Source organism: Rhinolophus sinicus, linkage group LG09, assembly GCF_036562045.2.
Source record: "Rhinolophus sinicus isolate RSC01 linkage group LG09, ASM3656204v1, whole genome shotgun sequence".
NCBI classification, from domain to species: domain Eukaryota; kingdom Metazoa; phylum Chordata; class Mammalia; order Chiroptera; family Rhinolophidae; genus Rhinolophus; species Rhinolophus sinicus.
Genome location: NC_133758.1, coordinates 92,790,124 through 92,816,945, shown reverse-complemented (window position 1 = coordinate 92,816,945; position 26,822 = coordinate 92,790,124). Strand labels below are relative to the sequence as shown.

At 35.9% G+C, this 26,822-nt stretch overlaps 1 long non-coding RNA gene and 1 pseudogene across 1 annotated transcript in view; one reads left to right on the top strand and one right to left on the bottom strand.

The window, feature by feature from the left end:
- Positions 1-26,822, top strand: part of LOC141573206 (uncharacterized) — a 155,441-nt gene that overhangs the window by 19,712 nt on the left and 108,907 nt on the right. The window lies entirely within an intron of this gene.
- Positions 2,440-2,743, bottom strand: LOC109445045 (cytochrome c oxidase subunit 7B, mitochondrial; annotated as a pseudogene).

Sequence of the window (26,822 nt, the reverse complement as noted above, 5' to 3'; positions counted from 1 at the left end):
ATTTTTAATAACTCAAAAAGGACACATATTGAAGAGAATGTTTTATCAGTGACAAAGTCTGGCCCTGAAAGAGCTACACTCTTTCAGGAGAGGAATAAATATGAAAATAAAAACAGCTGAATTTATAGAAATAATTAGCTGATAGTACAAAGTAGTGATCAGAAAAAGTAATACTTTTCCATTCATAGATTCCATATTTTAAAAAATAACATTTAGACCTCTATTTGAGTTTCATGGTGTATCTTTGAATTAGGCAATATTGATGTCATTGCTTCAACTTTACAGATGGGAAAACTGAGACAGTATTTGAATAAGGTTCAATATTTGTGGCCAGAGTAAAGGAAACACATATTTATGTCCTCTTATTAAGCATTATGCACTATGCAGACTTAACGTGTGTGATTTGCTCCTAGTGGCAAATAACTTCTGAAACATAGTGGCTTAATCCAGTAAAGATGTTTCTTGTTTGCACTGCATATGCAACATGTGTTATGGAGATGCTTTGCATCTATTCAGGGGCCCATACTAAAGGAAGAGTTTTACAGGAGCTTTGACAATCACCAAAACAAAGACAGGGAACAAAGAGAATTTCCAGTGGATCTTTTTATCCCTCTAGGTTTATTGCTATATAACTTACATAAACATCCTATATGACTAATGTGTACTACACGGTGATTTAATATACACATATATTACAAAATATTTACCACAATAAAGTTAGTTAACATTTTCACTTAAAAATTCCAATTATTATTTTCTTTTAGTTAAGATCTTCTCTTAGTAACTTTCAAGTATACAATACAGTATTGTAAACTACAGTCACTATCCTGTGTATTAGGCCCCTGGAATTATAGTAACAAACTTTCAGTTCATATGTCTTCTTTGGAAAATGTTTATTCAATAAGTCCTTTGCCCATTTTTTAAAAAGATTTTTATTAAAATGTAGCTATCATACAACATTATATTAGTTTCAGCTGTATACCATAGTCACTCAACATTTATATACCTAAAGAAGTGATCACCATGGTACCACGTTATCACAATATTATGGACTATATTTCCTATGCTGTATATTACATCACCAAGACTTATTTGTTTTATACCTGGAACTTTGAACCTCTTATTTTTCTTGATCTTTTCCCCCTTTTTAAAATTTTCAATTAGAGTTGACATTCAATGTTTCATATTAGTTTCAGGTGTTCAACGTAGTTGTTAGACATTTATATAATTTACAAAGTGATCCCTCTGACTAGTAACCACCTGTCACTAAGCATAGCAATTACCATATTATTGATTATAGTCCCTATACTTACTTTACATCCCCATGACTATTTTGTAACTACCAACTGGTATTTAATACTTTCACCTTTTTCACCTTGCCCCCAACCAACCCCCCTCCCATCTATCATCCCGATAGATCTAGTACCCATCTGACACCATACATAGTTATTCCTTATATTATACCCTGCATCCCTATGACTACTATGTAACAACCAGTTTGTACTTCTTAATCCCTTTCCCTTTTTTACACACCCCAACCCCACTCTCATCTGGCAATCATCAAAGTGTTCTCTATATAAGGTTTTTAAATGTTTTTTGTTTATTCCTTAGATTCCACTTATAAGTGAAATCGTATGACATTTGTCTTTCACTGTCTGACTTACAACACTCAGCACAGTACCCTCTAGGTCTGTTCATGTTGTCTCAGATGGCAAGATTTCATTCTTTGTTACAGTTAAGCGATATTCCATTATATGTATGTACCACCTCTTCTTTATCCATTTACCCATTCACCCAGGTTACCTTCGTATCTTGGATATCATAAATAATACTGCAATGAACATATGGATGATCATGTCCCCTCGAAGTAGCATTTTGGGTTTCTTCGGATAAATAACCAGAGGAGTGATTACTAGGTCCTTCTTTGTCTTTTATTATAGTTTTGTTTTAAAGTCTATTTTGTATGGTATAAGTATTCTAGCCCAGCTTTTTGTTTCCATTTTCATGAAAAATCTTTCTAATCCCTTCACTTTTAGTCTGTATGAGTCTTTCAATCTGAAGTGAGTCTCCTGTAGGCAGCATATGTAAAGGTTTTGTTTTCTTATCCATTCAGCTCCCTTATCTTTTGATTGGAGCATTTAAACCATTTACATTGAAATAATGATTAATAGGTATGTAGTTATTGTCATTTTATTATTCATATTGTTTATTTTATTTTTTTATCTTAAGTTCCTCTAAGATTACTTGTAATACTGCTTTGGTGGTGATGAACTCCTTTAGCTTTTTCTTGTCTGGGAAGCTCTTTATCTGTCCTTCAATTCTAAATGATAGCTTTGCTGAGTAGAGTACTTGGTTGCATGTCCTTACTTTTTTTTTTTTTTTTTTAAGGTTTCAAATGCACTTTATTTATTCAGTCATGCCATATTTTAACAGCTACATAGTGCTTTCGCTTGGTATCAATTATGAGTTGGTTTTGAAACAATTCAGTATTATGCCAACTGGGATGATTACTGATCTCGCCATTCCTTTGGGATGACTCTGCCAACAGGGGACAGGTTCCATTCTATTCCATCCGTGTTGCTGTATATGTCCATGTAGCAACACAGACTGTGACTCCGCTAGCTAAAACAGCATTACCATATTTGTCATGGAAATCAGGTGTCCATTTCTGGTGAATCTGCCTTGCCATTGCTGAATACTTCGAGCTGGGAGACGACTTAGCATTTTTGGCCAAGGGAAACATTGTGAAGCCGAAGCCTGAAGACCGAACTGTGGCAGATGCAGCTGCTGGTTTGTTGAACTTCGCGTCAAATACCACATTTCCTTACTTTTTATCACTTTGAATATTACCTGCCAATCCCTTCTGGCCTACAAAGTTTCTGCTGAGAAATCAGCCAATAGTCTTATTGGAGCTCATTTGTCAGTAACTTAGCTGCTTTTCTCTTGCTGCTTTTAAAACTTTCTGTTTGTCTTTAACCTTTGGCATTTTAATTATGATGTGTCTTGGTTTTGGCCTCTTTGGGTTCATCTTGTTCGAGACTCTTTGTGCTTCCTGGGCTTGTATATTTATTTCCTTTGCCAGGTTAGGGAAGTTTTCTGTCGTTATTTCTTCAAAAAATGTTTTCAATTACTTGCTGTATCTCTTCTTCTGGTACCCCTATAACTGCAAATGCTGGTATGCTTGATGTTTCAGAGATCCCTTAAATTCTTCACATATTGTTTGAATTCCTTTTTTTCTTTTTGCTTTTCTGATTGTTTTCTGCTACCTCTGAATTGCTGATTAGATCCTCTGCTTAATCTAATCTACTGTTGATTCCCTGTAATGCATTTTCATTTCCATTATTGTATTCTTTATTTCTTATTGGTTCTTTTTTACGTTTTCTATGTGTATCTCCATTTTTTATGTTCCTATGTCTTTGTTGAGATTCTCCCTGATATCATTGAGAATCCTTATAACCAGTGTTTGGAACTCTACATGTGGTAGATTACTCGTTTCCATTTTGTTTAGTTCTTTTTCTGGAGCTTTGTTCTGTTCTTGTATTTTGGATATGTTTCTTTGTCTCCCCATTCCGGCTGTCTCCATGTTTGTGTCTATGTATTAGGTAGGGCTCCTATATCTCCCAGTCTTAGTAGAGTGACCTTATGTACTAGATGTGCTGTGGGGCTTAGTGGTGTAGTCTTCCTGGTCACCTGAGCAATGCACTCCAGGTGTGTCCCTTATGTAGGTTGTGTGCACCTTCCTCTTGTAGTTGAGCCTTGGTTGCTATTTGCACGTTAATGAGACGGATTGACCCTTGGGCTCAGTGGTTTTGAGGACTGACCATGACTATAGTGGAGGAGTTTTTGTGCAGGAGCTTACCCTACAGAGGAGAATCTGCCTAAGCAGGGGTCTGGTGCCAGTCTAATCCACCCCTTGGGTGTGTCATTCTTGGAGGCATATGGGTGATCCTCCAGCTTATTTCAAAGTTGGTCACTGGGCATGCCAGCCCCAGGGCCACCTGGGAGGGGAGTCGCTGCAAATGGAGTTCAGCTGCAGCTGTTGCCCCACTTGGATCTACCCAGCAGGAGTCACAAAGCAATCCTAGATGGCTGCCTCCCATGCCTTGCTTGTAAGTGCCTCAAGTGACCAAGCCATGAATGCAGGTTGGCTGCTGCTAATGCCAGGTCAAGGGCTGCTCAGCCAGAGGTACAGGACATACTCAAGACAGATGTTGCTTGTCTAGGTTCCGTGGACCTTTCAGAGATGCTACAAAATTCTGCACCATGAACCAAGGCAGGTGGTTTGTATGAAAAAGCCACTTGAAAAAGCTTGGGTGTGCCTGAAAGTTGGGCAGGGCAGGGTCTCAGAATCTCAAGGGCTTGGTGAACAAATGGTGTTAGCCAGCTTGGCAGCTGCCTGCATCTGCAAGCTGGGAACATGTAGGGCTCAACAAAGGAATAATGGCCTCTGCCAGCTTCTCCATCTTGGAGAAAGTGAACCCTCCAGCCCTTGTCCTGAAGCCAGAAAACTCAATTTCCTATGATATATCTCTGCCTTCTCTCCAGCTGCTGCCCTAATGCTGCTCTAGAGCTCAGAGCTAGTTTTTCCGTCAGTGAGTTAAGTCTGTACGAGGTCCTTTTAAGGGGAGTGCCTGGGAGTGCAGCACCCTCTGTCTTACCCATAATCTCTACTGATTTTTACAATAAGAAATTATGGGTACTTCTCTCCATGACACAGGAACCCTGGGCTGGGCAGGAACTGGGACCCCTTGCTACTCCAGGAGTGACCTCCACAGCCGAGAAATCCCTCCCAATTTTTTACTGGTAACATGCGGGTGTGGGCCCAACCCATTTTGTGTGTCTGTCCCTTCTACCAGTCTTGAGGTGGCTTCTTCTGCATGTCCTTTGTTGTAGGTCTTTGGTTCAGCAAGAATTTAGGAAATTCTCAATGATGGTTGTTTTATACTTTAGTTGTAATTTTGATGTGGTCACTAGAGAAGGTAAGCACAGCTGTCACCTGTGCCATCTTGAGCAGAACTCAAATTATATATTTTTAAAATGCATGCTATAATATGAGAAAAAATTGCGATTGTGACCACATGTGTAGAACTATTCTTTACCTTTACTTTAAAAACAACTAAGACTTTTGTAATTCTTACATCATTTTTTTTCTAACTAGATGGATAAGAGAGGAGGTTCAAGTTGTTATTTGAAAGTCTGTAAAATATATATATATATAGTGTAATTTTTATTTCCCGTAATTCTAAGCCATATTTCATAATCATTAAATTAGTTTATGCTTTCAAAATTGATTTTTGAAGTACTAAACATACACAAGAATTTTGATCTGATGAAAGGAAAATTGAACAAAATTTGCAGAATTATATCATAATGCTATTAGTTTCCTTATTGCATTTCAACATCAGTGTTCCTTGTGCTTCCTGCCTTTAACAAATGGTCAATTATGGATATAAATTAAACAATATTGAACTTAGAATTTTAAAGAGCAATGTGCTGTTTAAAACTAGTGTACTAGTTAGGATTATCAGCTGAATCAGAAATTAAGTAACTGAATCATGAACCAGTTTATCTGAGGTCCTTCAAACATCAAATATGCCCACTTGAGTGCACATGGAATATCTTAAACTATTCCTTTTTAAAGAAAACATTTTTGTAATCATTATTTTTCATTTTTTATTTTTTTGGGGAAGGGGAACAGGACTTTATTGGGGAACAGTGTGTACTTCCAGGCCTTTTTTCCAAGTCAAATTGTTGTCCTTTCAATCTCAGTTGTGGAGGGTACTGTTCAGCTTCAAGTTGTTGTTCTTTCAGTCTTAGTTGTGGAGGGCACAGCTCAGCTCCAGGTCCAGTTGCCGTTGCTAGTTGCAGGGGGCACAGCCCACCATCCCTTGCAGGAATCGAACCGGCAACCTTGTGGTTGAGAGGATGCGCTCCAACCAACTGAGCCATCCAGGAGCTCAGCAGCAGCTCAGCTTAAGGTGCGGTGTTCAATCTTAGTTGCAGGGGGCAGAGCCCACCATCCCTTGTGGGACTCGAGGAATTGAACTGGCAACCTTGTGGTTGAGAGCCCACTGGCCCATGTGGGAATCAAACCGGCAGCCTTCGGAGTTAGAAGCATGGAGCTCTAACTGCCTGAGCCACCGGGCCGGCCCCATTATTTTATTTTTTATTAAAGTACCAGAAATTGCAATAGAGATCAATATTATCTTTAATTATGGAAACTGTTAGACCTGTGAACCAATCAATGGTTGGAAAAAACTATTTAATCCAAGCTCTTCAGTTTCCCCTGAGAAAATTGAGTCCCAAAGAGTTGATGCATTTGCCAACTATTAAATGTAGTTAGACATGTAGCATGTTTTATGTCATTATGTTATTGGCATTAGCAGTTTTTAATCATTATCACTATTAATATTAGTATTAAGTTTTTGTTTCATATTATCTCTATTATTGTTATTAAATTGAGATAATAAAGAAATTCCGTTTCCTTTCCTTAGGGTAATTAGATCATTGTTATTACTATCAAAGCTATAGCAAAATTTGAAATTAAAAGGTAAATTACTGGTATTTTTCTATATATGAAGATTAGAATATTGTTTATTTTCTCCTCAGATACTGTGTTGGGTTTTGTGCATAACCTTTGAATCCCAGTTATTTGACTGATTTGTGCCATCCCATGTTTAAAAACAAACAAACAAACAAAAACCCTAAGAATTTCTGGCATTGATTTAAAAACAATATATTAGTGCTTGGGACTCAAAAGCTCATCTTTAAGCATAAAAGTGTGAAATAAGAAATGAGATAATCATTAGTAATCTTTCTGACTACTCAATTATTTGTTCATAGAAGATCCTAGATTTGCAGATTTGGAGACAGAAGTTCATATTTTCCTTTCTGATTTTGGTTTGTTTTGTATTATGTGTATCAGTCAAGGTCCAACAGAAAAGTAGAAATCACAAATTATTTAAAACAGAGGGTGTTAAATATACAGAGTGGGTTACACAGTTGATAAAAGAGCTAAGAAGCCAAACAGAGGATGCTAAGGAAACCCAGAGATTAGTGCCAGCGGGAGGTTACTGCTTTTCCTTGTGTGGAGAGTCAGGGGATGTGGAATTCAGGGAAAATGGCAGGACTCCTTGACCTGTGCAGAGCTATGGAGGAGACATAGCCACTACTGAACATGCTATCCAAGGCAGTGAGAGAAAGACAGAGATACCGTAACTGTGCTTTTAGCTTCCTTCTGCCTTCCAATTTCTCACTATTTACTATCCACTTGGTCAATCACCTTGACCAAGCTCAGACAGAAGCACCACCTCTTTCCTCTGCACAGTCCTGTCTCGCCCACACTGGGAAATGTTGTCAGTGATATAGTGCAGAAATAAGGAAGGTTCATGGAACTCGGATTTATTTTTTATGGACAGTGGAGACAATGTTAGCTACTGCTTGTTCTGAGCTTGCAATATATTCTCTGCAAAACGTTTCGACACACATTTTGTCCTAATTACTTACTTGAAGATGCGCCTTCCTCAATAGGTTGTGATCTCCTTGAGGAGAAAACCTTATTTTTATTTCCAATGCCTGCAATATCATTGTGTATGTACCACACAACATGTATACACAGAAGTATGGAAATTCAGTTTGCCTGTTCCTATCATTAAACGATGCCTGGATGACAAAAAATAGAAAGAGAAGAGTAAATGTCTCTCGTAGCAATGTCTGTGCCTCAGAGCTACAAACTTTCAGATTGTCCATTTCTTTGGAGTGTTTTTACTAATGTCACTGCTGCCTTCATATGTAAGGAAGCTCACTGTATTTCTTAATAAACTCAAACCACTACATCTAAAGTTTGTCAATAAACAGAAAAATATCTGTGGGCAATGATCAGGCTATGTAGGATACCTATTTCGAGAGAGAGAGAGAGAGAGAGAGAGAGAGAGAGAGAGAGAGAGAGAGAGACTCTTAACTCTATTGCTAATTTTAGTAGATTTAATTTGATTTTATTATCTGATCCAAGAGTAGGTAACTGTTTACTCAATTAACATGGCTTTAAGAAAAAGGGCAAATATTACCTCACATCTCTATATGATTTGTTGCATTCATAACATGTACTAGGCACCCCTAGAGTATAAGCCAAAGTATATTGAGTTTTCTTCCCTACCTCAGTCTCAGAAAACGTTTGTAAAGCATTAGGAACAAAGGGAGATTCTAAGCTGTGCTGTCCTGGTGGGCTTGCCTGGATTTGAGAGGCAGAATGCTGACACTGAGGTCATTGTTGAAGTATGTGTTCTGTTGTCTCGGGCTCCTGGTTTGGAAGCATTACAATTACTTTCATGTCATATTTCCAAAAAGATTGTCCCAAGTATGATCTGTAAATGAATGTTGGATCATATAGTTTTCCTCCTATTCATTTGTTTTTTCCACACATGTTTATTCAATTCCTGCCCTTGCCTTATGTATTGAGAATACAAAGATGAAACAATGCCTTTTATCTGGTCCTCAAGAAGCAGAGGGAGTTCAGAGTCTTGCGGAAAGTGGGACACAAAAACAAGCACTTATATACTACATAACCTTTTCTAACATTGATATACATAAAAGTTGTACTGGAGGGGTTGGTGAAGACTTTACACCCGAGGTTATGTTTGAGTCTAGGCAAAGAGAAGAGTTACAAGGACATAGATTCATGAGAGAGTATAAGGTTTTCAAAGAGCTACGATTATTGCTTTTATTTGTTAAGGGGTAAAAGAGGAAGTTGAGGAAATGAGACTGAAAGAGTCAACTGAAGTAAGCATGAAGTTCTTTATGTGTCAGCTAAGGAGTTTAGATGTTTATCTTTTAAGTCATAAGAAGCCATTGTTAATTTTTAAGCATGGTAAAACGATTTCAAAGAGCTTTCTGTTAGCAGTGAAGTGAATGGTTTGAAGTGGAGATTAGGTTTCAAAATAGGAAATCCAATGAGAAATTAACTTTAATAATCAGTGAGCAGTCTTTCACTTAAAACTCATGAAACAGATATTATATTAAGAGCAAGCCAGCAAGCAACTAGCCACTAGGCATACATAGTGGGAAAAAGTGGTCAGGGACCCTACCTTTGTGGAATCACAGTTCAATGAGGACCAAATATGACACTGCAAGGGTAATAGCAGAACTGACAAAATAGTGGTAATGGAGAGATCAAGCATGGATGAACTGGACTTTGAGACAATAGTATTTGTATGTGGAAAGAATTTCACCCCACCCCGACCTCCGGCCATTACTTTGTTGAAATCATAAGCTACAGTTCCTCAGAATGTGCTCTTATTTGGAAATAGTTAGGTCATACTGGAGTAGAGTGCACATCTAATCCAATATGATTGGTGTCCTTATAAAAGAGAAATTTCGGTACATGCACAGGGAAAACCCTATGTGAACATGAAGGCAAAGGTCGAGGTGTTTGTATACAAGCCAAGGGACAAGCATAGGTGAGTAGCGAACCACCTGAAGCCAGCGGAGGGCATGGAATAGAGTCCCCCTCAGTCTTCAGTAGAAATCAACCCTTTTAACACTTTGACCTTGGACTTCTAGCCTCCAGAACTGTGAGAGAATACATTTCTGGGTGGCTTAAACAATCCAGTTTGCGGTACTTTGTTACAGCAGCCCCAGGAAACTAATACAGATACTTCTCAGCTTTCTAGTTTGAGCAATTTTATTTCATAGTAAGGAAGCTCCCTTTTTTCCCTTCCTTTTTTCTTTTGCTTAAGTTTATGAGACTGTTGCTTTCATTAGTGTACTCTTACTATTCTTATCATTTGTATTTGAAGTTGAAAAGGACAGAATCATGACTTCTGGTGTCAATATTGATTCAGATGCTTTTGGTATACTGCAGTCTAGCACTGAATCACTTGCAGAGCTTTACTAAAATTTGGGGAGAAAAAAAAGAAAATCCCTCAGATCGTACTTTTGGCTGGGCTGCACAGTTCTGGAATTAATGAAAATATAGTGTATTCTCTGCTAATATAGTCATATGAACTACCTATTCGTATAAAGTGTCAGGCAACTTGATGGTTTATTGCTTATAATACTTTAAATTCCACCTTTTAAAAAACCCACCAGAGCCTGTTAGCACTTTTGTTTGATCTTTGCAGAATTCTATGAAAATAATAATAAACTTGTAGGTAGAATAAATAATCTGCCTGTGACAATTGCCCAAGTGCCTTCTGGCAAGTCTAGTCCTTTCTGCTCTCTTTAAAGTTGCAAAGTGCAAATTGCTTTGCAGCAGTAATATATTCTGGTCAAAGTGAGGGAAAAAGTATGAGTTTCACTTAGAAGTTGAGGTTAGTGATTGAATCATCTGAACTTCATCAGTGGCTTTGTGAAATTGGTTCTTTTCTAAGGAAGCAGTTTTTGCCTATAAATCAGATTTTAAATTATTATTGTCTTCTGTTACTCATTAAAAAAAAGAAATGGGGACAATATATGGTGACTCATAATTTCTGGTCACATTTTAGAGGACACATTTTCTCAGAATATAATGTAGCTTGATAACTATTGCCCTTTTCATTCAGAATGTCACATGTCCCCAAAGCAAGCAGTGTGCTGTCCTTCATCTAGTGTATAAACATGAAGCACTTCCTACTAAAGTGAAGGATGGACAGAAATTGGCCCTTTGTGAGAATCCTCATGGAGAAGTACTTTGCAAGGACTCAATAATTATAATGTGGACATTACTACTGTCCAAGCCCCAATTCTACCTTACTTAGTTTTCCTTTGCTCTCCAATTATGGTTAGGTACCATTTCTATTAAGGAGCAATGTCATCTGCCTCCTAATATTGGTTTTTCTCGATTGTGCAAAATTCATTTTCTTATAATCAAGTGAGTATTAAACACAGAGAAAGAGGTTTGAAAAAATTATAACATAGTACCTTTTAACAGAAGTAAAACACAAACCACAGTCTCTGACAAAAATAACTAGAAATCATGTTGAGTTTATTTCTTTTTACTGCTACTTGAGAATCTGCCCATTTTTCCTGATCATAGTAATACTCCACATTTACCTCTATTTAGTCCTTGATCCACGATAATGTGGCTTCTAATTGTTCCTAACTGCTTACTGTTTATTTTTTGTCCGACCTGCTCTATCTGCCATTTGTGATCCTTGTCTTCCCTCTTCTTTGGGCTTTTGTGAACAGGTATTCTCCTGGGTCTTCTGAATGTGGCTTATTTGTCTTATTCATCTCTCTTCTATGTCAGTTTCTCATGCTTATTGGAGTGGCTCATCTCACACAGTTTCATCTTCCAAACTTAAACATATAGTTCAAACCTCTCCCTAGACTTGCATATCGCACAGTCTACTGAGCACCACTAAATGATGGTCGTATGGGAAACTTACCTGTAATATGTCAAAAAGCGAGTCCTCTACCAAATTTATCTCCTCATCTTATAGTTTTTAGCTCCACTGATAAAACCATAGCCAGAAAACTGGGATACAAATTTGTAAATAATTTACTCCTCCCCTTTACCCACCATCTATATATATATTAATTAATTATAGAATACTGCTGATTTTTAAATCACAGTCCATCCTTTCTAATCCATCCCTGTGGTTATCACCTTGGACCGTGTCCTCATTATCTTTCATTTGGCTGCTTTCTCTTTATTATATTTTTAATTGGTCTCCTTTCTCCATTCTTATACCAATCAAATCTATCTTCAACCCAGCTGCCAGATGATCCCTCAGAAATACAGATTTAAGCATATAATAGTCTTTACTTAGTCTTTCAGTTTCATCTTATAATTTAGGAGACACATCCCAAGCATCTTAATTCAGGGCAAAAGCTCTCATTTAGTTCTTGCCTACATCTCCAGTCACCTCTAGTGACCCACTGTCTTGTACTTTTTGCTTCCGCAAAGCCAATCTGCTCGCATTTTTGTCAGACACTATTTAATTCCTCTGCTCTGTGTCTTAGTTCTTACTATTAAGAAGACTCTCTCCTTTTCCACTCTGACCTAGCTAATTCCTAAGATTCACTTAGGTGTCACTTTCTTCCAGAAGCCCTTTATTGCAAACTATTTCCTGTTCCCCAGTGGACAGAGTAAGTATTCAGTAAATGTTTGTTGAATGAATTACTCCACATAGTTTTGTTGATCTAAGTGGCAGACAATCTGAAAACATAGCAATATAATATTAGAACGACTAATACTGATTTTCAGGTCAATGTGAAGTTAGTATTCCTGTGTTGATTTATTTCATGTGGGGCTACAAAAGCAAGACTGAACTATTTTCTCATCTTGTAATAAGTATTTTCCCAACTTTTGAAAATTAGTCCCTCTTTATAGCCTCAGAAGTTAGCTTCATGTGCTATGATTTGAGTAAATAGAAAATATTTGTATAAAATTCTTATAAAAGGTACAAATTATATACATTTATTTAAATTTGGGGAATCAAAGATTAAAGTGTTGCTAAAAGCTGTAACCGAAATCGCTTGTTTTTTGCTAGGCAAGATAACAGCGTTTTCAGTAGGCTCAATCTTGAGATGAAACTACAGTGTCACTGACATAGTGACATACGGTCATGGAGATACCAATAACTCTTTTCATTTATTCCTAATTATGTTGATAGGCTCAGGAGTTAATTTTCTTACTATAGAAGATAATATTGATGGGGTGTTTGAGTTTTCATATGCCTTAAAAAGTTTGCTCTTTGGATTATGCCATTAAAAGCCTTGGGTCTTATAGACTGAAAAGTTTATAGACTACGATTCTTTTAAAAAGAAAAGCAAAGGGGCAGCTGAATGGCTTAGCTGGTTAGAGCACGAGCTTTTAACAACAGGGTTTCCGGTTCAATTCCCACATGGGCCAGTGAGTTGCGCCCTCCAGAACTAGATTGAAGACAACGAGCTGCCACTGAGCTGCCGAAGGGGTGGCCCGATGGCTCAGTTGGTTAGAGCATGAGCTCTTAACAACAAGGTTGTGGGTTCAATTCCCACATGGGATGGTGGACTGTGCCCCCTGCAGCTGAAGATTGAAAACGGCCACTGGCCTTGGAGCTGAGCTGTGCCCTCCACAACTAGATTGAAGGACAACGACTTGGAGCTGATGGGCCCTGGAGAAACACACTGTTCCCCAATATTCCCCAATAAAAAAAAAAAAAAAAGCAAAAATCTTTATAGATACTATGCCCACTTCAGCAAGGATCGTGATGCTGAAGATAATCTCTCAGATCTGTTTTTGCCATTTGAACTAGGTCAGTGAGTTAAGAGTCAAATCATTTGCTTTTAAATATTTTTTTTTCTTTTTCCCTATTTTTATTATGAAATATTTGACACACAAAAGAATGAATGTATGTATGTAAGTCATGCAGCATATTATTAAAGTGATCATCCATGGCAGGGTGATTTTCATTGGCAACAAAACTCCCTTTAGTACCTGTTCTAATTCCACAAAGGCAGTACAGTGAGCTACTTAGGTTTTTATTGGACCTGCTGAAAAGGCTCAAAGAGAGAAAGAGGGAGGTTCCCTATTTCTTCATTGACCTTTCATATTCTTATTACCTAACATAAGTAAATGCTGAGTTGGCTGAAGGAAATACGGGTACTACCAATGATTCAATTCTGTTTTTTTTTAAACCTTTTTTTGTTGTTGGTTCTACTGTATAAAGGGTTTACTGTAGGATGAAATTGTCCTCAATATCTCTAACTAGTCACTCCTCTGTGTATCACAATCTTGTTTTCTGGGAGAAAAGTTGGGAAGTTTGGTTGTCGGCACAAAAAGCATCATTCTCGATGCAATATTGGGGAAGGACAGTAAGAAAGGTATCCCTGTGTCTCATGATCATCCCTCTCGCTAATACTGATTTAAAACAAAATAGGTAAAGTGCCGACCTGCTTCAGGATGATGTGTGGAGTGGCAGATGGTGGAGTAGTATTGGAACCAGATTGTTCATGCCCAATCTCATGCCCTTGTGCATTTCAGCTGCTATTTTTCATTTGTTATAAAAATGCCATTATCTTGACCAGTAATGCAGTTCCTCAGATATTTTGAAATCCTTAAAGGCTTATTTTTCGGAGAGCGTGTGCTGGAACACCACCGACTGTGCCTTGTGTGCATTGTATTAGGCTAATGTAGGGTGGAAATAGCAAATTGACTTTGATAACGGATTTTCAAGTGTGCTCTTTGTGGATGAAATGCTATTTCACTTATTATGATTTTTTCAGGCAGTAATTTATTTGTAAATGACTTGACTGCACTTTAATGCCACTCTGTCTCTGGGGGTGAGTCTGTGTTACAACCAGTTACAGAGATAACAAGGTTAGGAATACATCCTCACGTGATATTTGTCTAGGCCCTGAAACTTTTTGTTGTTGTTGTGACAGCTTGACAGGAACAAATGAATCAACAAGATTTTGCAGAATAAGGGTAGGGGGCTACAAAATGGTATATTGTAACCCAGAGGCACTTTATATATATGTACACACACACACACACACACACACGCACTCACGCACACACACATAAATATATGTCAGAAACTGACATCTGGGCATAAAGACTCCATCTTTATATCTTTTCTGCTGATGTTGATTTGAACTGGTAGACGATGCTGGTGGTGGGTAGGGGAGTCAGAGAAATAATATCACTGCAAGGGACAAGGAATTTATACCCAGAGGAACTGGTTTATTTCTAAAAGATAAAGTAAGTCAATTGTATAAGATATTCTTGTTATGGGGGTTTTCAGTGACTTCTTGGCTTGGGTGAAAACTTGGGTTCATATGTAGATTATGAGAGTGAAAGATGTTCTAGATCAGAGCGCAGCAAATTTTCTCTGTAGAGGGTTAGATGGTAAACATTTCAGGCTTTGTAGATTACACGTTCTCTGTCGCAACTACTCATCTATGCTAATGTGTAAGAGCAGCCATACACAATGAACAAATGAATGAGCATGTCTGTGTTCCAATAAAACCTTATTTAAAAATAAACAGGCAGTGGGCCAAATTTGATGCACAGGTCAGAGTTTGCCAACTCCTTTTCTAGGTTAAGTGAAGGAGGGCTTTGCAGATGCTTGCACCACTATACTTGCTATCTTTTTAAAATAGCTGTGAGGGCACATTAACCCATATAATCCAAGTTATTCTCTCCTAGGCACCTTCTCCATAGCTTTGGTAAAGTTACAAATTTAACACATTTGTCACGATCATACTCTATTGTTGTGCCTTAAAGATGATTTGGTTTTAATACGTTCCTTGAAGGACATCAGAACAATCTTTTAAACAATTTTTTCATGTTGACAACAATCACATAACTAAAATCCTTTAGAGAGAAAGTTATTACTGTTTTGGGCTAAAGGTTTGAGGTGAAGGTTGATAGTATTTTCAAATATTAGCCTTGAAGGACTGAAGGTTTTATTTTCTGAGTAGATTGACTGATTACACTCTTTGTCTTTTTTTTTTTTCTTTTTTCTTTTAATTTGTTGCTGTCCTTCCCTCTTTCTTTTCCACTTGACTGTATCATACTGGGTTACTGGTTGCTGAGGTGCTGCGTCACCTTCTGTAATGTTGCTTGATCTTTGATTTCCTGTGAAGCACAATGAATCTTACATTAGACTATTCTGAGTCAGGTGGTGTACCATCTGTTCCCAGGCCTGGAAAACAGGAGTAACAGAGAGCAGCAGCTACCCTAGTTTTCAGTAGAATATTCATATTCACACAGTGAGAGAGACATTCTGATTTTAGACAGGGTAAAGTTTTATTTTTTTTTCTCCTCACAATCACCTAATAAATTTGACATAACACTTTTATTAAAATCATTTCACACATTGGTACACTCATGGAGTAAAATAGGTTTGAACCTATTTGCTTTTGTTGTTCTGGGGTAATGTTAGATTTAAGTGGTTGGGAATGATTGTGTAATTGTACATAATAGCTGCGTTCCATGATGCTACCCAGAATACACAAGAGCAGCTGGCAAACCTGGATATTGAAGCTGATAGCAGGTAGCATAGAACAAATTGAAAAGCACAGAGGCAACTAGAGATTGCCTGGCTGCCAACTTGTGATAGCATTTAAAAGCCTGAACTAACCTTCTGTTAAGAAAATGAGAAACCCATTTACTACACAGATTTAAATCCCTGAGCTAAATAATTAATTATAGATAAAATTCTTTTAACTATACGTTGCTCTGGTAGTAATACATTCAAATTAAAAGCAATTCGCTTTTATAATGCGACCATCAGTTTAAAGGCACAGTACAGTATATACTAAAGTTGCTAAGAAATATATCTGTAATACATTAAAGGTCACTGATGCCTTCAAAATGCTATCATGAATTCCCTAAATAATGCATAGATTACAAAAAAAAAGGACATTTTTAGAAACAATTTAAGAGTTCATTGATCTTCCTGCAGTTTTTTTTTTTTTTTTTTTTACTTTTTACCAGGTATTTTTGAGAGCTGGTATTCACTGGGAATCTAAAACACTGACAAAAAACAAACAAACAAACAAACAAAAATCAAAAACAAAAAAACTCTGCTAAAAATGAGGAAACTATAAAAATAAATGAGACAAAATGCTACTCATGTTAACTCTCTGAACTGCTGGCAGTCGCAGTTCCCCTCCAAAGCTGGGAACTGCTGTGGAGCAGAAAGTTCCATTGTATTCCATTGCTGGATGTTCTTCCTGTCAGTGTTGACCCTAATCTACCTGGTATTATAATTTAATACAAAACTCAGCAGCTTCAGTTGCTATTTGAAAGGGGATTCGGCTATGGGGGTTATCCAATTGCAGGGGATTATGATGGGGTGAACTCTGTTTTAGATATAAATAAGTAGGCGTTTGGTCTTCAGAAACAGTCTTGTAGATTTTCTTGGCTTCAAGAAGATATATTTTGAGGCAAAATTTGGACTGTTTGAGGCAGAGGGAAGAGAATATGTGCTCATATTAAAGAAAAGGTGTATGAAATGGTTAGTGCAGCACTGTTCCCTTTTTAACGGAATATTTTTTTAGTAGCACAGATCAGAATCTTACAATATTTTTTCTACTTTATTTGTTCGTAAGTAGAATTAATGTAGAGGCAGTCCCACCCTGACAAAAAAAAAAAAAAGAAAAGAAAAAATGAAGAAAAAATAATTCCGATAATGAGATCAGCTCTGCTTCTGGAATCCCAAATGTAATCTTGACACAGTTATAATCACCTTTAAGAAACACTGAACAACAACTCACTGTTGCTATACACAGCATGTTGTTTATTTTCAGAGGTAAAAGTTTAGTATGGAACCTTTTAAAATCCACTCTGCTTGCATTAAGGGTATTTTTAGACTTCCAAAATTCATGTCGCAATTTTATGTGATTTAAAAAAAAAAAAAACTTGAGCACTTTCATTTCCACCTATTCACTAATATGTGATCCTTCCAACGGACTTCTGAACTGAAGGCCTTTGACTTCTCACTATGCAGCCTTTATGTCAAAATCTATGTGGTTCTTGGACCAGGGAATTTTTTACAACATTAAAATAAAAATAGGCATTCTCACCTTTGATCTGCACCCTGGTCTACACAGCTGCGTTTTTCATGAATCCAAGATCCACATTGCCAATTGGGGCAGCCTGTCAGGCTGTTCGAAGCCATTCCAGGGAACACACTGTGGATTTCTCTTTCTGATTTCACTCCTGTTACCATTTACCTGATGGTAGTGGAATTCGAGGACTTCAAAATGTACACAAAACTTACAAAGGTTGTGTGTATACATTCAAAAATGAAGAACTGAAGCAAGTATCTAAGCAAATCAAACAGTAAGATCACCATGGCCTCAGAATTCATCCCCTGGCACATCTCAATATTTATTTTTTGCTTTCCTTTTTGTATGTCGCTACTGGCTTTCCAAATTTCATTTAATGTGCTTTAGTGTTGCAATGCAGAATTTACTGTACAGTCCTAATGAGTACCATGGTGAGCATAGAACCTAACTAGTGCACACTGCTTCTCGAAGGTCCATCTTCTCAGTGGTGAATTTACTTTGAGTACCATTGCATTACATTGTTGAATTATGTCTACATTGGTACTAGGCTTATTTCTCCTGTGCAAAGTTACCTTTAATTTCCTCTATGTATTCTTTCAGGGACTCGTTGCTATTAAATTTGATTTATTTAATTTGGATAATTTCACAATTAGAACAACTGGACTAACACTATAGAGTAGTTAGGACATATCTCTAGGCTACCTAGTGAGTAGCTCCAGCCTGTTGATGCCTCTGTCTCTCCATACTTGCAACGCCATCCTTCTTATCTCTTGGTCCAGTTTTGATTCTATAGCCTACTATTTCAATAACTCTCTCACCAGTGACCTAAACTCTCTTGAATTTTTGTCTTTTCATTACATCTAGCCAAATCATCTACTCTGGTTGAGATTAATTGACCTCTCTCGCTGTGCCAGTACCTGGTTAGCATAACTACAGAAAATAATACAAGGTAGCTGTCTGGTATGGTATTGTTATACCTCATTATATTCTTTATGACATCTATCCATCAATATATCTTACTTGGACTGTTTGAGGCAGCGGGAAGAGAATATGTGATGTCATAATAGGGAAAGCAGGTATGGAACGGTTAGTGCAGCACTGTTAACATGGTAATTATCTCTTGAGCCCATTTATACGTATCCATGTGCACTATCACTATTCTAGTTCAAACCATCATTATTTCCTTCTAGATTCCTACAATTATCACCTAACTGGTATTCCAAGATCTACTCTTGACTATCTCTGATTCTTTTTCTCCAATGATCTTTTAAAATGCATATCTGATTAAGTGCCTTCCCTGGTTGTAATCCTTTAAAGCTGCCCACTGCTCTTAGGATAAAAACAACATTTTAAACATGGCCTATGTGATTTCCTGTCTGCCTCTTTCCACTATACTGGTACCATCTTCTTGTGATGCCTGGTGACCACTAACCTCTTTGATTACCTTGGCTATTCTTGGCCCTTTTGTTTTCCTAGGTAAATACTATACAATCTTCTGACCTCAACTTGGATATTATTCCAAAGGAAGTATGCCCCTCATCCCCACCCCGGTGACCCTCACTCTGTCTCGTGGCCCTCACCCAATGACTGATCAGGATTATAAAAAGTATGCCTCCTTGCATCAATGAGAGACCAACTCAGTGGTGCAATTCATACTCCAGAGATCCCTGTGGGCTCAAGCTCAAGCTGAGACTGCATTCTTACTTAGCTTTCTTCCCTGCTTCTCCTGCTTTGCCTATTCCAGTTTTCCTGAGAGAATTCTTTTAATAAGTCATTTAAACAAGAATTCTGATCTAGATTCTATTTCTAGGGAACTCAACACAAGATAACACTCTATACTTTTTATTTATTATACTACCCAAGCCTTTATTTGTGTATTTGTTTCTTTGTTTATTGTTTGTCTTTGCCAGTAGATCATAAGCTCTTGAGGGCAGGGATCACATGTGTTTTGTCCTCCGTTTTATGCCCAGTACCCCACAGAGTACCAGGCACATAATCAATGGATGTTCAATAAGTATTTGTTGAACGAATGTTAAATGAATCTAAGTATCATTGTCTGGCTTCAGTGAGGGGATGGGTTGAATTATAGGCTTCTGATCAATTCCTGGCCATGATGAGTACTTCTAGGCACAGGAATGCCCACTTCAAGAAGGAAATAGAATCAGAGGTCACATGTTTACATCATGATCTTTTGATCTCTGTACCCTGTTCACCTGCATGGATGTACTAAATCATGTGATTTTATCCTATTTTGACTATTTTTTTGCCTAACTGTATCATTATATACAGTCAATGTCTCTGTCTTGGCTAAACACAAGACATTTGCCCGTTCTCATCATTGATCCACACAACCCAAACATGGTCTCTAGACCTAGAAGTTCATGGAATGATTTATGTCTCTACAATTTGGAAAATGGAGGTAATATAGATCTCCAGAAATATGTTTATTTCTATGAAAAGTTTATCTTTCCTGGATTATTTCTGTGGTTTTCTTTTGTTGTTGTTTTTTTGGTTTTTTTGCCCTAATTTTTTCTTTTCTGTTAACATTACTCTTCCAAATTAAAATGAATTATGCACGTGGCTATATCTTTCTATTGAACTTTTAATAAAAATGCTCAATAATTACAACCCAAGATTATTCTCTCTGTAATACTGATTATAAGAGTTTCTCAGATTTGTTACTCAACATTTGAAAACAAATGTTTTCCTTAAATCATATTCCTTGAATATAGTTTAATTTTCTGTATGTTTCTCTACACGTAAAAGTGAGAACATTAAATTAGCCCTTTGTTAATATAAACAAATATCTTTCACTAAGGACTTTTCCTGAAGTAACAAATAAAAAACTGTGACAGAAGTATTATATATATATTTTTTTCTTTTGGGTAAATTAGAGTTCTTATGACACCATTTATAGTTCCCCTGGTAAAGTTTCTTTAAACAGTATAATTACTCAGTAGATTGAATTATTGTGCTTCGATTGAAGGGATAGTTACCAGAGGTCATAATCGGGTACATAGTGAGAAAAATTTACAATGAGAAAATGTTTGTAAAAATTATATGAGAAATATCTTTTTTTAAATATGTGTTTAATGTTGTTTATAGGTTTGATTATATCATTGAAAAGAGAATTAAGTTTCTGAAGGACCAGGAAACTTAGCAAAAAAAAGGAGCAAATTATAGATTCAGAAGCATAGGTGGTAAACTCACCCAATCCTTGCCCCCCTTAAGTCACTTTTTAAGACCAATTATACATGGTTCTCCATTCATTGAAAAGAAGGAGAAACACACCCTGACTGAATCTGTTTTTTTAGAGGCTCCTAATTGTCGTTATCTTATGTGATGGGTACCACTGTGTGATAATTGATCTTTACTCTGCCCTCCCTCACGTTGCGATCAATTAGCAGCCAAAGGTGGAAGCTGTTGCTTTATTTCAGGAAAAAAGTGTCTCATGAATTCTTGGATTTTAATTATTAAAAGGTGGTTAGAACTGGCATACATTTCCACCTTCCTGGTATAATTTGGACAACTTTTGCAAAATTAAATTATATATTGTTAAAAAGAAAAATGTAAATAGAAGTATAAGGACAATTAATGATATTTGCTATTAAAAAATCCTAAAAGCTTCATTTGCTTCAGCTTTGACTTTGAAACATTCTTAACTAAAATGTGGTTGAGTGGTAAAGTGAATGAAAATCTTTAAAACATCCTCAATAATTGGTTTATAATTGTACTGGGTATTTGTTTTAGGCAAAATGTGGAATCATCAACAAAACTGATTTCTCCCATTGGGAGGAAAATATAGTAAATATGTAGTCATGGCATTATATAATGCTTTTTTTTTTCTAAACAAGAGGCACAGAAAATGTCAACACTAAGTTTTAAGTAACATGATACTAAGTAAGAAAAGAGAAGCTCTATTGTAGAAAAGGAACAAAACTTCTTTAATATATATTGGGCTACTTGCATTGTTACATGTAGTACTTTATTAGGAAAATCCTTACTTAAACAAAATGCTCATTTGTGTTGGTAAATACTATAAACTTTTCACCCCACTAGACGCCAGTAAAACTATGGACTTGTCCTATTCATGGTTTGTAATTCAAGGAGGGTTTTTTTTCCACTTTGTGGTAAAATTTTGTTTGCATTGTTTTTTGACATCATTTCCTATTTTTTTGCAGTAGTGTGTTATAAAATATTTTCATTTTATTATTTAACAAAACTATTTGTTGTAACCATCATAATTTTTGAACCATTAAACCTGAAGTTTAGTCACAGTTATGAAACATGATTCTAAAAATTATTTAAGCATAGCTAAATTAGAAGAGTAATAGGAATTTGAAAAAAAATTAAAAAACAATTTTTAATAAAAGACAGAATGAATTTTAAGTTAACACTGTTTTTACAAATAATTTTTACAAATTGACTCCTTTTTTCTCTAAGAAATCAAAACAAACCAGATTGTCCCTAAGCAAAATGTACTATTTAACTTATTATACTCACTAAAAATTATTCCAAAAAGATTTTTCCATGGCCATAAACAACAAAGATTTTTTTAAAATTTCAAATTATGCATTATAGGAAATGAATTAACATTACGTGAAATCCGTAAGTTGATCCAGAATTTCAAAGGCAGTTTTTTAGTGCTGAAAAGGAAAAAAAAAATATGTAGAAGAAACATCTGTATCAAAGACATGAATATACCTGGAAGAATTTTCAAACTAATATATAACATGCATGCCAATGTGCTCTGATATGAATTTCCCAGGGCATTGTGTTCATGGGACATCACTGATGACTAATTCCTTTCTTCTAGCACTCCTGAGACTATCTAATATATAAGCAACATTTACCATAGAGTATCTTAATAGAACATTCCCCTTGTTTCCTTTCTTTCATGGCATTTCTTGAACTCCCTCATTTCCTCATGGTGTATCATTTATTGCAACTGAAACACAATGGATAGTCGTTGGGTATCTTCTTGTACAAAGGAAGAGCCATCTTTTGTACTTCCTGAAATACTTTAATTTTAGACGGTTTGAGTTAATATCTCTGGGGCAGAAAATATGACTCAAATATATAACATTCTACTATTCTGATACTCTAAATTTATTGGGTCAATAATGAATAGTCCATTGTTTCTTGATTTATACATTGGGCTCTCTTATGTTATGCCAACAAATTATTGAGGATTAAAACTCATCATTTAGTACTAATGTTTACTTTTGTTTATAAGTTTGTTTTTATATTTGTCTATCATAAAATGGTAGGGTTACAGTATTCAATTGATCAACAGACACTTATCGATCACTGTGTGTGTGCTACGTGATTAGAGAGACACAGAAGAAAGAAAACAGGGTGCCTAATCACTGGTAACTTGCAATCCTGATCAAGAGACAAAACTAGCATAGATGAAGCAGAAACAGAATAATGACTTGTTAATGGGGGAACTATATCCTGATTTAGTCAGAATAAGCTTTTTAAGCAAGAGGGAAATTTGAGTTAGCCCCTGTGAGTAAATTGTATTTCTGTAGGAGAACAGGAAAGAGAAGCATTTCATGTGGGAGAGAGCCGGTGTATGGATTTAAAAAGAATTGTGCATAAATACAGATTAAGCAGTAGGACAAGCAGACAGTCACTCTGAGTACCTATCCATAAATGGAGTTGAAACAACACAGATGAGGGAAAATACCATTAAAATATAACATGTTAAGAGAAGGTTAAGTTTGCTAGAATTTCTTTTGGAGCACTATGTTCTTGGAAAAATACATTGATAAGAAAAGTTACTGTGGACGATTATTAAATTCCATTCTGTGAAGGATAGATTTGGTAAGCATCAGGGCTTCAGTGTTGGGGATAGCATTCTAAGTTTGAGACAGAGCTATTTTGCTTGGGACAATAGAGAAGATCCTTTTTCCTACCTTCTCTCAAACTACATTCAGTTTATTCTCTAAATGAAAGCCAATTTCTATTTTAAAAGATTAGTAAATTGTTACTATGATTGGGGTAACCACAATAGCCCTGCCCATGTTTTGCTCTTTATATTATTCTGAATGGAAGTGGAAGGCCGCCATCGTAGAAGATGAACACAAGTGAGGGAAAATGAGTGTATACTGTAGAAGAACTTAACAGCCAGGAAGAATGATTTGTTGGGCTACGCTATAATAAGTGATGATGATAAGCACTTGAGAAGGACAGTAGAACAGTGGCTTGAAAAGAACTTGGGGAGAGGGATTGCCAAGAAAGGGATTCCCAAGAAAGAAAACTGTAGCTGAAACAGCACAGATGAAGAGAAACACCATAGCTATCATGATATTGGGTATGAACTACATAAATAATTTAGGTGCAAGGTGATAAATACTTTGATAATAATAATTAGTGAAATGGAAGTGATAAAAAAATAAGTGAAAAAGTAATAGACTTAGAGGCAAGCTTGTTTATAAACAGAGTAAAGAATTGAAGTTGGTTTTCCTGGTTTTTGCTTAAGAAATTTCACAGAAATGAAATGGTTGGAAAAAAAGGCAATTTGGTGAGAAGATAATGATAGACTTTAAATATATGGAATTTAAGATTGAAAAAAGTATTCCATGTGCCATTTTTTGGGTCTAACGTCAGTTAATTTGTTGTAATATTTCCGTAGTTTAAGAATGATATAATTTAAGGAAAGTGACATTTAACAAGGTGAAAAAAATGGTTGTAGATAATTCCCAGATAATATGAACATGAAGTAATACCTTTCTAAATGTATTTTTATTTTTAATTTCTACCTTGATGAAAACTGATAAACTTGACATTGTTACAGAGTTAAAAATGACATGTATTAGCTTATTTTATTAATTACTATTTTATCACATTTCTAACAAATTACTTCCTCTGAACACTGAGATTGTACTTGTCTTCGAGATCTTCAGGGCACTTACTCTCTCGGTTGACATACTTGTGGCATAAGAAATCGTCAACATGATTGCTGTTTCAGAAAAATAGCTAGATTTGTTTCTAGCATATCTCTTAAATCTCAGCAAAAGTCACACCAGGGGATCGTTTTAAAGAAACCATCTAATCTATAATCTGTCATGAGAAGTTTTGTTTTAGTATTTAGTGGGGGATACAAAGCATAACATTTGAAGAAAATTCACTTGTCAGTGAGTCACCATAAAAAAATAACAACTACCATAACTTTAAAAACTATTTGGGATAATTTGATCAATTTTTTATTTTACATTTTTAGATACAATTTTCCAAAGACAAAAATAATATCAGCTCTTTGCTATTAGTCAAACGATGGGGCTCACTACCCCCAAAATACAGCACCTTGGCATATTAAATATTTTAAGCTGAAGGAGTTTGAAAAAATGGCAAAAGTCATAAGCTATCCTGTGAGGGGTACCCTTCCTGTACCCAGAAAAATGGAGCATCTTAACCTCTAAAAGCAAAGGGATGCCAAGAAGAGTTCTGGACAAACAGGCCTTGCTGTTTCCCCAGTTTACTATACTTACCTCATACACCTTAACCTATCATATTTCAACATAACTGCCCACTCATCATCAAACCTAGCGTAAATATACCCAGGTCTAACTTTCTTTGGGTCTTCTTTTCCTTATGAATGCTCCGTGTCATATACAACTTATATTAAATAAATTGGTATGCTTTCCTTCTGTTAATCTATCCTTGTCAGTTTAGTTTTCAGACCCAATAAGCAAAACTAAGGTTTAATGAAAACTTTTTCCTCTTCTATACAAACAAAAGATATATTAGGAGAGACCAAGAAATTCCCCTTGCTTCAATTCTATTTTCCATCCCCCGCCACACTCCAGGACACTAATGATACTTTTGTGTTCGTTTTTCCACATTTTGATTTAAGCTCATATGAAGTTTCACAAACAAATATTAAAATATATTTATTCCCTCCCTTTTATTTTTTAATATAATTATTTGGTAAAAATTATACTGCAACCTTTTTCCACTTAATCAAATCCAAGTATAGTTACTTATCAATTTATGTGAGTCTAAGAATTTTTTTTTTTTAGTTGGTGAAAGAAACCAAAATATATCACCCCAAATTAAGCCATTTGGGCATATTGGTTATTTTGAAATAAAGAAATGTATGAGAGCAGTGTATTTTACTTTCTGAAGGCAGAAGATACAATTCACATGTGAAAGTTACTCTCCCTGTATCAGGAAGAAAGAAGACATTCTTACCACCAGAGATGGGGAATGTGGGGCTGAGAAATCTCTACAAACAAAACTTGTTAAACTATACTTTGCTTTCCAAGTTACTTCTTCACTATTTACCACCCCTAGCCCAAACCCCTTTGTTTGGTCAATTCTTCACAATTGTATTGTTTCTTTATCTAAAAAGTATTAAGTTGCCTACTCTGGTCTCATCTTTGGGTCTTCATTCTTTTGTGAAGGCTCCCATGTACATGTAAGAATTTAGTAAAATGTGTGTTCTTTTCTCCTGTTAGTCTGTTTAATTCTTAGGGCTAGCCAGAGACACAGAGGGTAGAGAAGATTTTTTTCTTCCCTTACAGTAGTTTTCTGATTTTTTATAAAATGTATGTACAAGAATGTGGTCAGCTCTTCATTTGATGACTGTCCTGTTGGTGTCCCTGTTTTTTTTTTTTTTTTCCAATTGATAAGGAAATAGAATCAATAGAAACACACTGTAAATATATAATACTACAAATACAACTAAAAATAACTTATAAACTTGTGTAATTTATAATCTTAGCCACAGAATATGAGTGCCTATTTCCACGCATAGCCTGATGAGTTTTTTCTTTCTGTCTCTGCAAATTTGATGTGCACAAAATGGTATACACTGCTTTTCCTTGATGACTAGCTACAATAATCATCCTTTCATATTTATTGGCCATTTGCCATTCTTCTTTTGTGAAATGCCTCCTCCTATCATGTATTTATTTTTCTGTTGGTGGTTTGTCTTTTCCTCATCTTATGATGAATATTATTTTTTTCATATGTGTTTTAACAATTTTCTCCCAGTCTCTCTTTCATTTTTTGACTTTGATAATTTTGTCTATTTTTAAGTACAATTTTTAAAAAGTTGTCAAATATATAATTTTTTCTGGTCCAGTTTTGAGTTTCTGGTCTGGGAAAAGTTTACCATCACCTGAAGTTTACAGAATATTTTCCTAAGTTTTGTTTATTTTTAAATTAGCTCTTTTTTGGGGAACACTTACAACTTTGTTTCATCTGCCATAGCAGACCACTATTATTCCAGGAAATTTTTGTCCAGAATAATAACACTGAACAAAATAATAAATAATTGTATCATTTATTTCAGAAACTTTCAGAAATTTCATTTATCCAAAGAAAATACT